This window comes from Bombyx mandarina, chromosome 17, assembly GCF_030267445.1.
Source record: "Bombyx mandarina strain Sakado chromosome 17, ASM3026744v2".
Taxonomy (NCBI): Eukaryota; Metazoa; Arthropoda; class Insecta; order Lepidoptera; family Bombycidae; genus Bombyx; species Bombyx mandarina.
The window spans coordinates 9697798-9706815 of record NC_143223.1 but is presented as its reverse complement, the minus strand read 5'-3'; the positions used below and the strand labels follow the sequence as shown (position 1 = coordinate 9706815).

Sequence of the window (9018 nt, the reverse complement as noted above, 5' to 3'; positions counted from 1 at the left end):
TAAAACCAGGTGGGCTGTGAGCTCGTCCACACATGTAAGCAACAAAAAAAATAAAGATAGATACAGGTCAAGCTAACAAAAGCACATTAAAATAGAAACTCATTGCTCTTTGTGTCATTACTGCGTAAAGTTCGATCGTGAAAGAGTAATAGCAGACTAGATCTCCAACACGCTTATTTGAAACATTAACGTCTAAGCCTACGTAACGGCTATGTCATTTCACAGCTACATCTAATGTTGTTGACACGAAAAGAATTCCGCAGAATGGGATTTTATGTTTTGTGTATAAAAAATGAAAGTAAGGAAACATCCATATCGTTATAAGATAATAATTTTATTAACAAAAATAGAAAATATGCGATGCAAGACAACATAAATAGTCTAATGGATATTCAATGTTTTTTTATTTATTTAGAGAGTTAAACACCGGATCCCTTTACAACAAAAAATAGTGTGGCACTCGGGAACTGCCGCGGTAAAGCTATTGCATAGCACAATGATAATTTAATATTATAACAAGAATAAAACAAGACCACGCTATATTAAACATTAATAAAAACAAAACCTTAACTGTCCCCTTCACACTCATAAGCTAGACCGCGCGAGAGAGAGATGGACCGACTTTTCATGATGCGCATGCAGTGTGACGTCACGCCACGCGCTTATTCACAAACACTACAGAAGCGCAACGTGTGAGTATGTTGAACGCGAGCTACAGGGTAGGCGGAGTGAGGGGTTTTAGGTTTTTTTCGTTACGGAATTTCACGATTCGGTCGCCGCGCTCAAGGCCCGCGATAAAAGCCATGCAATAGCTTAAAAGTTGCTTGACATAACTTTTAAATCTTAGTAGTAGTTTGGCTTTTTGTGTTAAATAACAATAAAGATGATAATAATTCGAAATTCCACTTGCTCACAAAACACGGTTCGTGATTTATTTTTTTCGACAAATTGTTTCGGTAATTTATGTTACAATTAATTACAAGAGATTAACCGTGGAAAGTTATTTTATTGTTCGCTTCTGCTCCTAGACCGAAGAGGCAATGAATCTTCCGAGAACAATATTGGCGCTTATCTTTTAGAACAATTATTATGCAGTAGTTGTAATAAAACTTAATTATGAGTACATTTATGTCAGCAGCGTGTACAGGAAAATTTATTTTCGCTGATGTTTTGTGAGTACCTATTGAAACATGGGATATATAATATAGCGGTAGGGAAAATGGTAAATTTTCCATGTAAGATCAGACACACAAGATGTCCTTCTATTTTGCGTGCTGATTGTGATTGTTGTCGAATTATCGGATTATTACTCCACATTATGGGATACTCTAGTAGAAACAGAGGTTCTTTAGTATGCAAAATTCCCATAAGTAGATATATTTAAAATTAAAATATGACACTTCTAGAAGCAACAATAATGTTCAATCAGTTTTAATGCAAAAGTTATGTATTTTGCAAGTATTATAATCTACAATAACTGTAAAAGAATCTATGCAAATATTTGTTGCTCAATCACGCCAAAATGAGGAAGTGCCTATACAAAGATAATATAAAACGATTCACTTTTGCTTCATTTATTTACTATCAGATCTACAAATCAAGTTGTAGATAGGCCCTCACTGCATCATATTGATATCATTCGACTTCATGTCTCTACTCAATGACGGTATTCACATTTGATTTCTACGGGCTGCAGTAACTTGAGCTTTATTGTCCAACAGTTGTTCGAACTTTCATAATACGTAAAAACATAAATACAAAACGCCCGGCACAAAAATTACAAGTGGTCCAATAGCGAATCAAAAATCGCAATGTAATTCACTGGTGGTAGGACCTCTTGTGAGTCCGCGCGGGTAGGTACCACCTCCCTGCCTATTTCTGCCGTGAAGCAGTCATGCGTTTCGGTTTGAAGGGTAGGGCAGCCGTTTTAACTATACTGGTCTTAGAACTTATATCTTAAGGTGGGTGGCGCATTTACGTTGTAGATGTCTATGGGCTCCAGTAACCACTTAACACCAGGTGGGCTGTGAGCTCGTCCACCCATCTAAGCAATAAAAAATATATATATAAATATAATTACCTTATTTACTACCATTATTGCAACCATAATATGTAGCATCGTATTTAATAAAACTGTTTTTTTTTTCTATAATCAAGCAGTTCGCTGAGTATAATTTTTAAAATTACGTATGGTACCTTCGATCAATAATACTACTAGATAAGGATCAGGAACAAAAATAAGACGCTCCAGTGGCCACGTTTGCCGACACGAAAACATCTTCATTTCTTAGAAAAAAGTTTAATAATGTTAACGACTTCAGTTTATTATAAACCTTAAAACTTAACATAAAGTTTAATTACCATTGCAAAATATATGTATCTAGGTCCTTTCGTCAGAAAAAGAATATTATGGAATAAATTTAAAATGTCACTTGAACATAAAAAGTCATCAGTACAAAAATATTTATTCTAAAATGATACTTAAAGCCTAATTTATAAGGTTAAAAATATTTGTTTAAAATTTCGTGCTTATTGTATTGTGGAACTAGATGTAGTTCTTGGTATTACATTTCAATGCTCAGAACACAGTAAGTATTGAAAGACATAGAGTTGCAGAATATACATATTTGTTTTAGGTTTGTTTTGTATGGTCGCAACTATTTTTGACCGATTGAAAAAAGTAGTAGATAATATTTTACATTGCCGCTATTACAACAAATAGGTGATAAAAAATAAAATTGAATAAAGTAAAAAAAATATGAAAGGAAACACGAAACATGTTTTCCACGTATTCTTTATACAGAAGTAATTAAAACAATAATGTAGGTTTAATTACCTTTAAACAGATTCAGTTTGTTATAAAGCTGTCTTTTAGAAGTCATTTTTATATGAGCGGTTTCTTTTTTACAAATATAATGTAATCTTATATCAATGAATTTTTCTATAATCAGTTTAATTTAGGCTTATTTTATGGCTGTGTTCGTTTCCCCCAGAAAACAAATCCTTTTCAGCATATACGCTTAAAATATTTACACATACATATAAAGTTTTTTTAATACTTTTTTGCATTGATTTGCCACCATCATTGAACAATTCTAGAATTTTTATAAGGGTTCTATATTTCTTCTCTTTCTTTCGCGACAATATATATCCATTGTGCACAGCGACAAGGGGCTACTAGGAAATCTACAAACAAAAATAACATTATAAAATAACAAAACTACTCTATGCATTCCCTGTCCAAGAATAGGTGATGTTTGTTACAATAGTTGGTGCCTTGTTGCAAACATTGGCCAAACAATTACAATATTCGTAAATTCTGTTTTATTTACAATATAATTGTGTTTATTATTTTATGAAAAACACTTAATAATATAAATTTACCAAAAAAAGATATTCCTTCCAAAACCTTGGTGTTACGGTGGTTTTTTACTCAGTTTTTGAACGCGCATTGCAGCGTTTTGACGTCTTAGTGTTGGCTATGATTGGACCATACTAATTTGAAATAAGACCACAAATTTATTTGTGGTCTTATTTTTCGGGCCGTTTTTGAAGCGCTAATCGCGAATCTAGTAGTATTATTGATCGAAGTATGGTACATATAAATCTCAGTAGATTTAAACTACATGTATGTGGGATTTATGAATGGTAGGGTGCAGATTACCGCAGAAATTCACACAAAATAATTAAAACAATCTTAACGTCGTACGATCCTTTACTCCTTCTTTTGACAACTGACTCATCATCTAATTTTACTTGACAGTGACATCTATCAATATTATAAAAGTGACGTAAAAAGAAAATAAGAACAATCAGAATCCCACACGGCTATCCTGCATTATTCATCTGGCCCGGATGAATGCGATTCTTGTTCGTCATCACCATTAGACCATGGTTTCATCATATCAGCGGAGCTAGTGGTGTTAATAGGTCCTTCATCGTCTCCTATCTTCTTCACAGTGTATCTGTCATTCCTTTTTTTCTGTATAATTTGATATGGTCCTAAATACTTCGGATGTAGCTTATAGCCTTGAACGAATTGTGTTCTCTTAATCGCTACTAGGTCTCCGATCTCATACTGTATAGCTTCTCGTCTTTTGCGATTGTAAACTTTTCGATTTTCTTCTTGAATTTTCTGAATATTTTGCTTTGCTCTGTCTCTAAGTTCTGATCTTTTGTCTTGAAAGTATACTAAATTCTCCTTTTCTATCAACTTTAGAATATCATCACTTTTGTCTCTCATTTTGATTCCAGTAAGCAGTTCAAAGGGTGTCATCCCAATACTTATTTGGTATGTCCCATTTAAACAACGTTGCACTTTGCCAATCTGTCGGTACCATTTTGCAGGATCGTCTGATGTGAGTTTACTCAGCACGTTTATTATTATTTGGTGTATTCTCTCAACTTGACCGTTTCCTCTCGGCTGACCGGTAGTTATTACATAGTGTGTTATGTTTTCTTCGTTACAGTATGTTTTGAAATCATTAGAAGTAAAAGCAGCATTACGATCTGTTATAATTCGCTCTGGAGAACCCGTAAGTTTCCTGTTGCAATCTGAGTTTTTGTAGTACTTCTTCCGTCGATAAAGTTTTGGTTGGGTAGATCCACGTAAATTTTGTGAAACCATCTACAACACTAAAAATGTATTTGTAATTCTTATTCGTAGATGTCAAAGGACCAAGCTGATCAACATGGTAAGTAGACAATGGAGTGTCCCCTTTATCAAGCGGGTGTAAATATCCTTCCTTCTTTCCTTTTTTATGCGAAATTAATATGCATTCCACGCAATTATCAATAATTGATCGTATCTCCTCTTTACTATTTTCAATGTAGTAGTCTCGGTTTAGTAATTCTTCCGTCTTTATAATTCCGAAATGGCCTTTCTCGTGACATTTTCTTATTATCTCATTTATCATCTTCTTAGGTACAACAATAAGTCTAGTACCATCTTTAACTTTACACAATATTCCATTTTCTAGTACAAAATCTTCATAAGGTTCTCTTTCTAACAACTTCTTTAATAGTTTTATTTTCAGGTCATCATCTTGTGCTCTTTTCAGGCGTGCAGTAGTTTCGGTAAGTATCAGGCTAACAGGGTATCTGCTCAAAGTATCTACATGTCTCATCTGTGTTCCGGATCGGTGTTCAATTTTGTAATCAAATTCTTCAAGGAGGAGTGCCCAGCGAGCAACTCTATGAGGTAAGTCTTTTTTCTGTAGCGTCATAGTTAAAGCAGAACAGTCTGTTATAATTTTGAAACGAATTCCAAGTAAATAAACTCTAAATTTCTTTATTGCTTCTACAATTGCTAAAATTTCCAGATAGTAGCTGTGATATTTCTTTTCTGCAGGAGTAGTCTTTTTGCTCATGTAGTATATCGGGTGCAGCTGGTTATCTTTTGGGCTTCTCTGCAATAAAATGGCTCCGTAGCCATCTATGCTTGCATCTGTATGTAACTCTGTTTCGAGATTTGAATCGTAAATGCGTAAAACTGGTGAACCACACAAAATCTGTTTAAATTTTTCAAAAGCTCTTTCGCAGTTAATGTCAAAATCAAAGTTTACATCCATCTTGAGTAAATCAGTCAGTGGCTTTGCTATGATTGAGTAATCTTTAACAAATTTTCTAAAATATCCAGTTAAACCCAAGAATGACCTTAGTCCTTTTATATTCTCCGGCTTTTTGAACCTTGCAACAGCTTGTATCTTCTCAGTAGAAGGTTTTACATGATTATCACAAATAATATAACCCAAATATTGAATTTCTTTTTGCAGAAAGTGACATTTCTCCCAATTAAATTGTAACCCATATTCTTGCGCTCTTTCAAGTATTTTCTTCATCTTCTTGATTCCTTCTTCTTCTGTTCTAGAAAGTATTATTAGGTCATCTAAATAAGCTAGGACAGTGCCATCTAGAATGAAATCCTGAAAGATATAATTAATGAAGCGTTGGAATACGGACGGCGCTGTGCACAAACCGAATGGCATTTTATTGAATTCATATTGTCCTTTTGGTGTTACGAATGCAGTATACTTCTGGCTTTCTTCGCTGACATTCACGTGTAAAAATCCATTTTTCAAATCTAGTGACGTAAATAGTTGTGCTTCTTTCAGTTTGTCGAGTTGGTCTTCTATAAGCGGAAGTGGAAATCTTTCTCTGATAATTTTCTTGTTGAGCCTTCTGTAATCTACGTATAGTCGGTAACTTCCATTTTTCTTTTTCGCTAATACTATCGGACTTGCAAATTCTGATTTACTTGCTTTTATTACATCTTGATCTAACCATTCTTCTATCTGTTTATTTACTATGTTTAACTCTAGAGGTGAAGGTCTTCGGGGAGTCTGGTGAATCGGATCCTCATTGGTAAGTATAATTTTAAGTTTTACATTTGATTCTTTCATCGTAGTCTTTAAGTCATCATAGTCTTCCAGTAATTTCTTAATTATGTCTTTATATTTCATCGTCTTAATATCATATTTGTCTGTAAGTTCTTCTTTGTAATCATTAATCTGAGTCAGGTGTAATATCTTCTTCACTGAAATTCCATCAGCGGAAAATGCAATTTCAATTTCGTTCACTATCGGATTTCCGAGTAAAATATTAACGGGTATTACGTCATCGTCTACCACGTTAATCTTTGTTTCAAAAATCACATCATCCATTTCAATTCTTGCTGTAAAAGATCCTTTTGTGCGTACTTCATGCTCGGCTATTCCTGATAAATTAGGTGTATTGTTCGGATCGTAGTCATTATCCTTTGACAGTACTTCTCTATAATAGCATTCTCGAATTAAATTTGCATCGCTTCCGGTGTCAAGAAAAGTTGTAACTTCAATATCATTAATCTTGGCTTTCTTGTATGGCTGACGAAGATTCGAAGTAAAGTCGCTTACATCTTGGATTTTAAGTGTCTTCTTCATCGTACTCTGACATTCGTTTGATTTGTGTCCATATTCGTTACATTTGAAACATTTTATTCCATTTGTGCATGCCGATGATTGGTGGCTAGAATCACCGCAGTTGTAACATCTCTTAGTGTACACGGGCTTACGTCCTGTAGTCGTCGTGGGTGTAATCTGAGCAGCAGCCTTATGGTGCATCTTTTCCTTTATTTGTGTGTATACTTCCAGTTTCTTTCGAAATTGTTTCATGTCGGTAGCTCCGTATAAAATAGATTTGTTTGTTTCAGAGTCACGGATACCATCTATTACGTATTCTATGATAGCTTCGTCTTCAACTTTCCCATGCATAGCCAATTCCTTCATGTGTAGAAAATACTGTTGGTAAGTCTCACTCGTTTTCATCTTGCGTAATGCTAATTTTTTGTGGATGGTAGCACTACTGAGTTTTGGGGCAAATTCTTCTTTTAATAATTCTTTAAGTACGACCCATGATGTTATCGAGCCCAACGATCGCAGAAATAACTTTGCTGTACCAGAGAGAAGTCTTTTCGAATAAATAATTTTCTCTATTTCAGTCCACTCCATTAACGTAGCGGTATCTTCAAAATCACTTATCCATGTCTCAATCGGGTAGGTATCATCTCCGGTAAAGAGCGTCATAGATTTCTCTAAGTCATTAAAAGAAATCCGTGGTTTGTTTCCAGAGGTAATATCGTCTGAACTGGGTTTTGTCAAATCTTCATTGTCTTTCTGATTTCGTCGTGCCATTCTGTATCAATTGTTTCGTCTTTTATCAACCAAAATAATAACCAATCGTCTTCATAAAATTTTCTGAATAAAATAATCGTCGTTCCCTCAAATGGTAAAATTCTACCAAATATCGGGTATTTTTTTCAGTATGGCAATATTTTATTTCTCTTCTTGATTGACACAGATGATGTTTGACAGCTTGCTCGGCGATTATGCGGCATCTAATATTCACACTTTTACACCGTACACCATGTTTTCTTCATATCCCGGACGAGCCCCCATAAAAGTTGTGGGATTTATGAATGGTAGGGTGCAGATTACCGCAGAAATTCACACAAAATAATTAAAACAATCTTAACGTCGTACGATCCTTTACTCCTTCTTTTGACAACTGACTCATCATCTAATTTTACTTGACAGTGACATCTATCAATATTATAAAAGTGACATAAAAAGAAAATAAGAACAATCAGAATCCCACATGTATACCAAATATTTCCGAAACTTCAGCAAAAAAACAGCCGTAACAAATAATTATAAGCCTATTCTCGGTTTAGTTGAGATTGTATTATGTACTCATATAAGTTTGAAATGTTGAATTATGTACGGGTAAGCGCACCAAAGAAAGACACCTAATCCCTTTGATCGCAGTTGCGCCAATAACTATTTTGCCCCAGTTATCTGCTCCCAGCGAAGAATATAACAGTATTATGAAGTTTCTGAAAGCGAACGCTTCCTGACTGCTTTATGGGATTACCTGCCGTAGCGTCTAGTAGGATCGAAGATTGAAAACGTTTATGATATAAAATTTGTAACGGTAAACTGCACTTTAGGTCACTGATATCAAAACGAAGAAACAGAACACCCTATACATCGATTTCAAAACTCAAAAATTTATTGAGGCTATATTATTCTTAGCTAATTATTTACGTAAATCGATTATGTGTTTTCGTAAAATGTAGACTATTGTTAATTGTATCACTGCTGTTATTTTGTAAAGTTCACTCTAATATAAACTGTTTTTTTTATTGCCCTTGTAGGCAGACGAGCATACGGCCCATCTGATGGTGAGTGGTTACCATCGCACATGGACTTCAGCAAAGCCAGGGGCAGAACCAAACCGCTGCCTACCGTGTGGACAAGAATATATTATGAAGACTTCAAGTTACAGATGATTCATTTCATGATCCCCTATTTATTTGTTTATTCATTGGGTAAGTTTAATATAGTAACCGCAAACCAATGAAACAAAAAAAAAAAACAACAGAAATCATCGTCTCATAGACGTTCATTGCTAGACAGTGGTCTCTGCCAAGGTTCACTATAATGACTAGTCCTGCGCAGCCCGTATGCAGCGAATTCCAAT

General features: G+C 34.7%; 1 long non-coding RNA gene across 1 annotated transcript; it reads right to left on the bottom strand.

The window, feature by feature from the left end:
• Window positions 1-2446: 2446 nt before the first annotated feature.
• LOC149501139 (uncharacterized) lies at window positions 2447-3597 on the bottom strand. The gene is made up of 2 exons (XR_016324442.1): window positions 3385-3597; window positions 2447-3186 (listed from the first exon to the last, which is right to left on the bottom strand). It is a non-coding gene; the product is annotated as an uncharacterized LOC149501139 (long non-coding RNA).
• Window positions 3598-9018: the final 5421 nt, after the last annotated feature.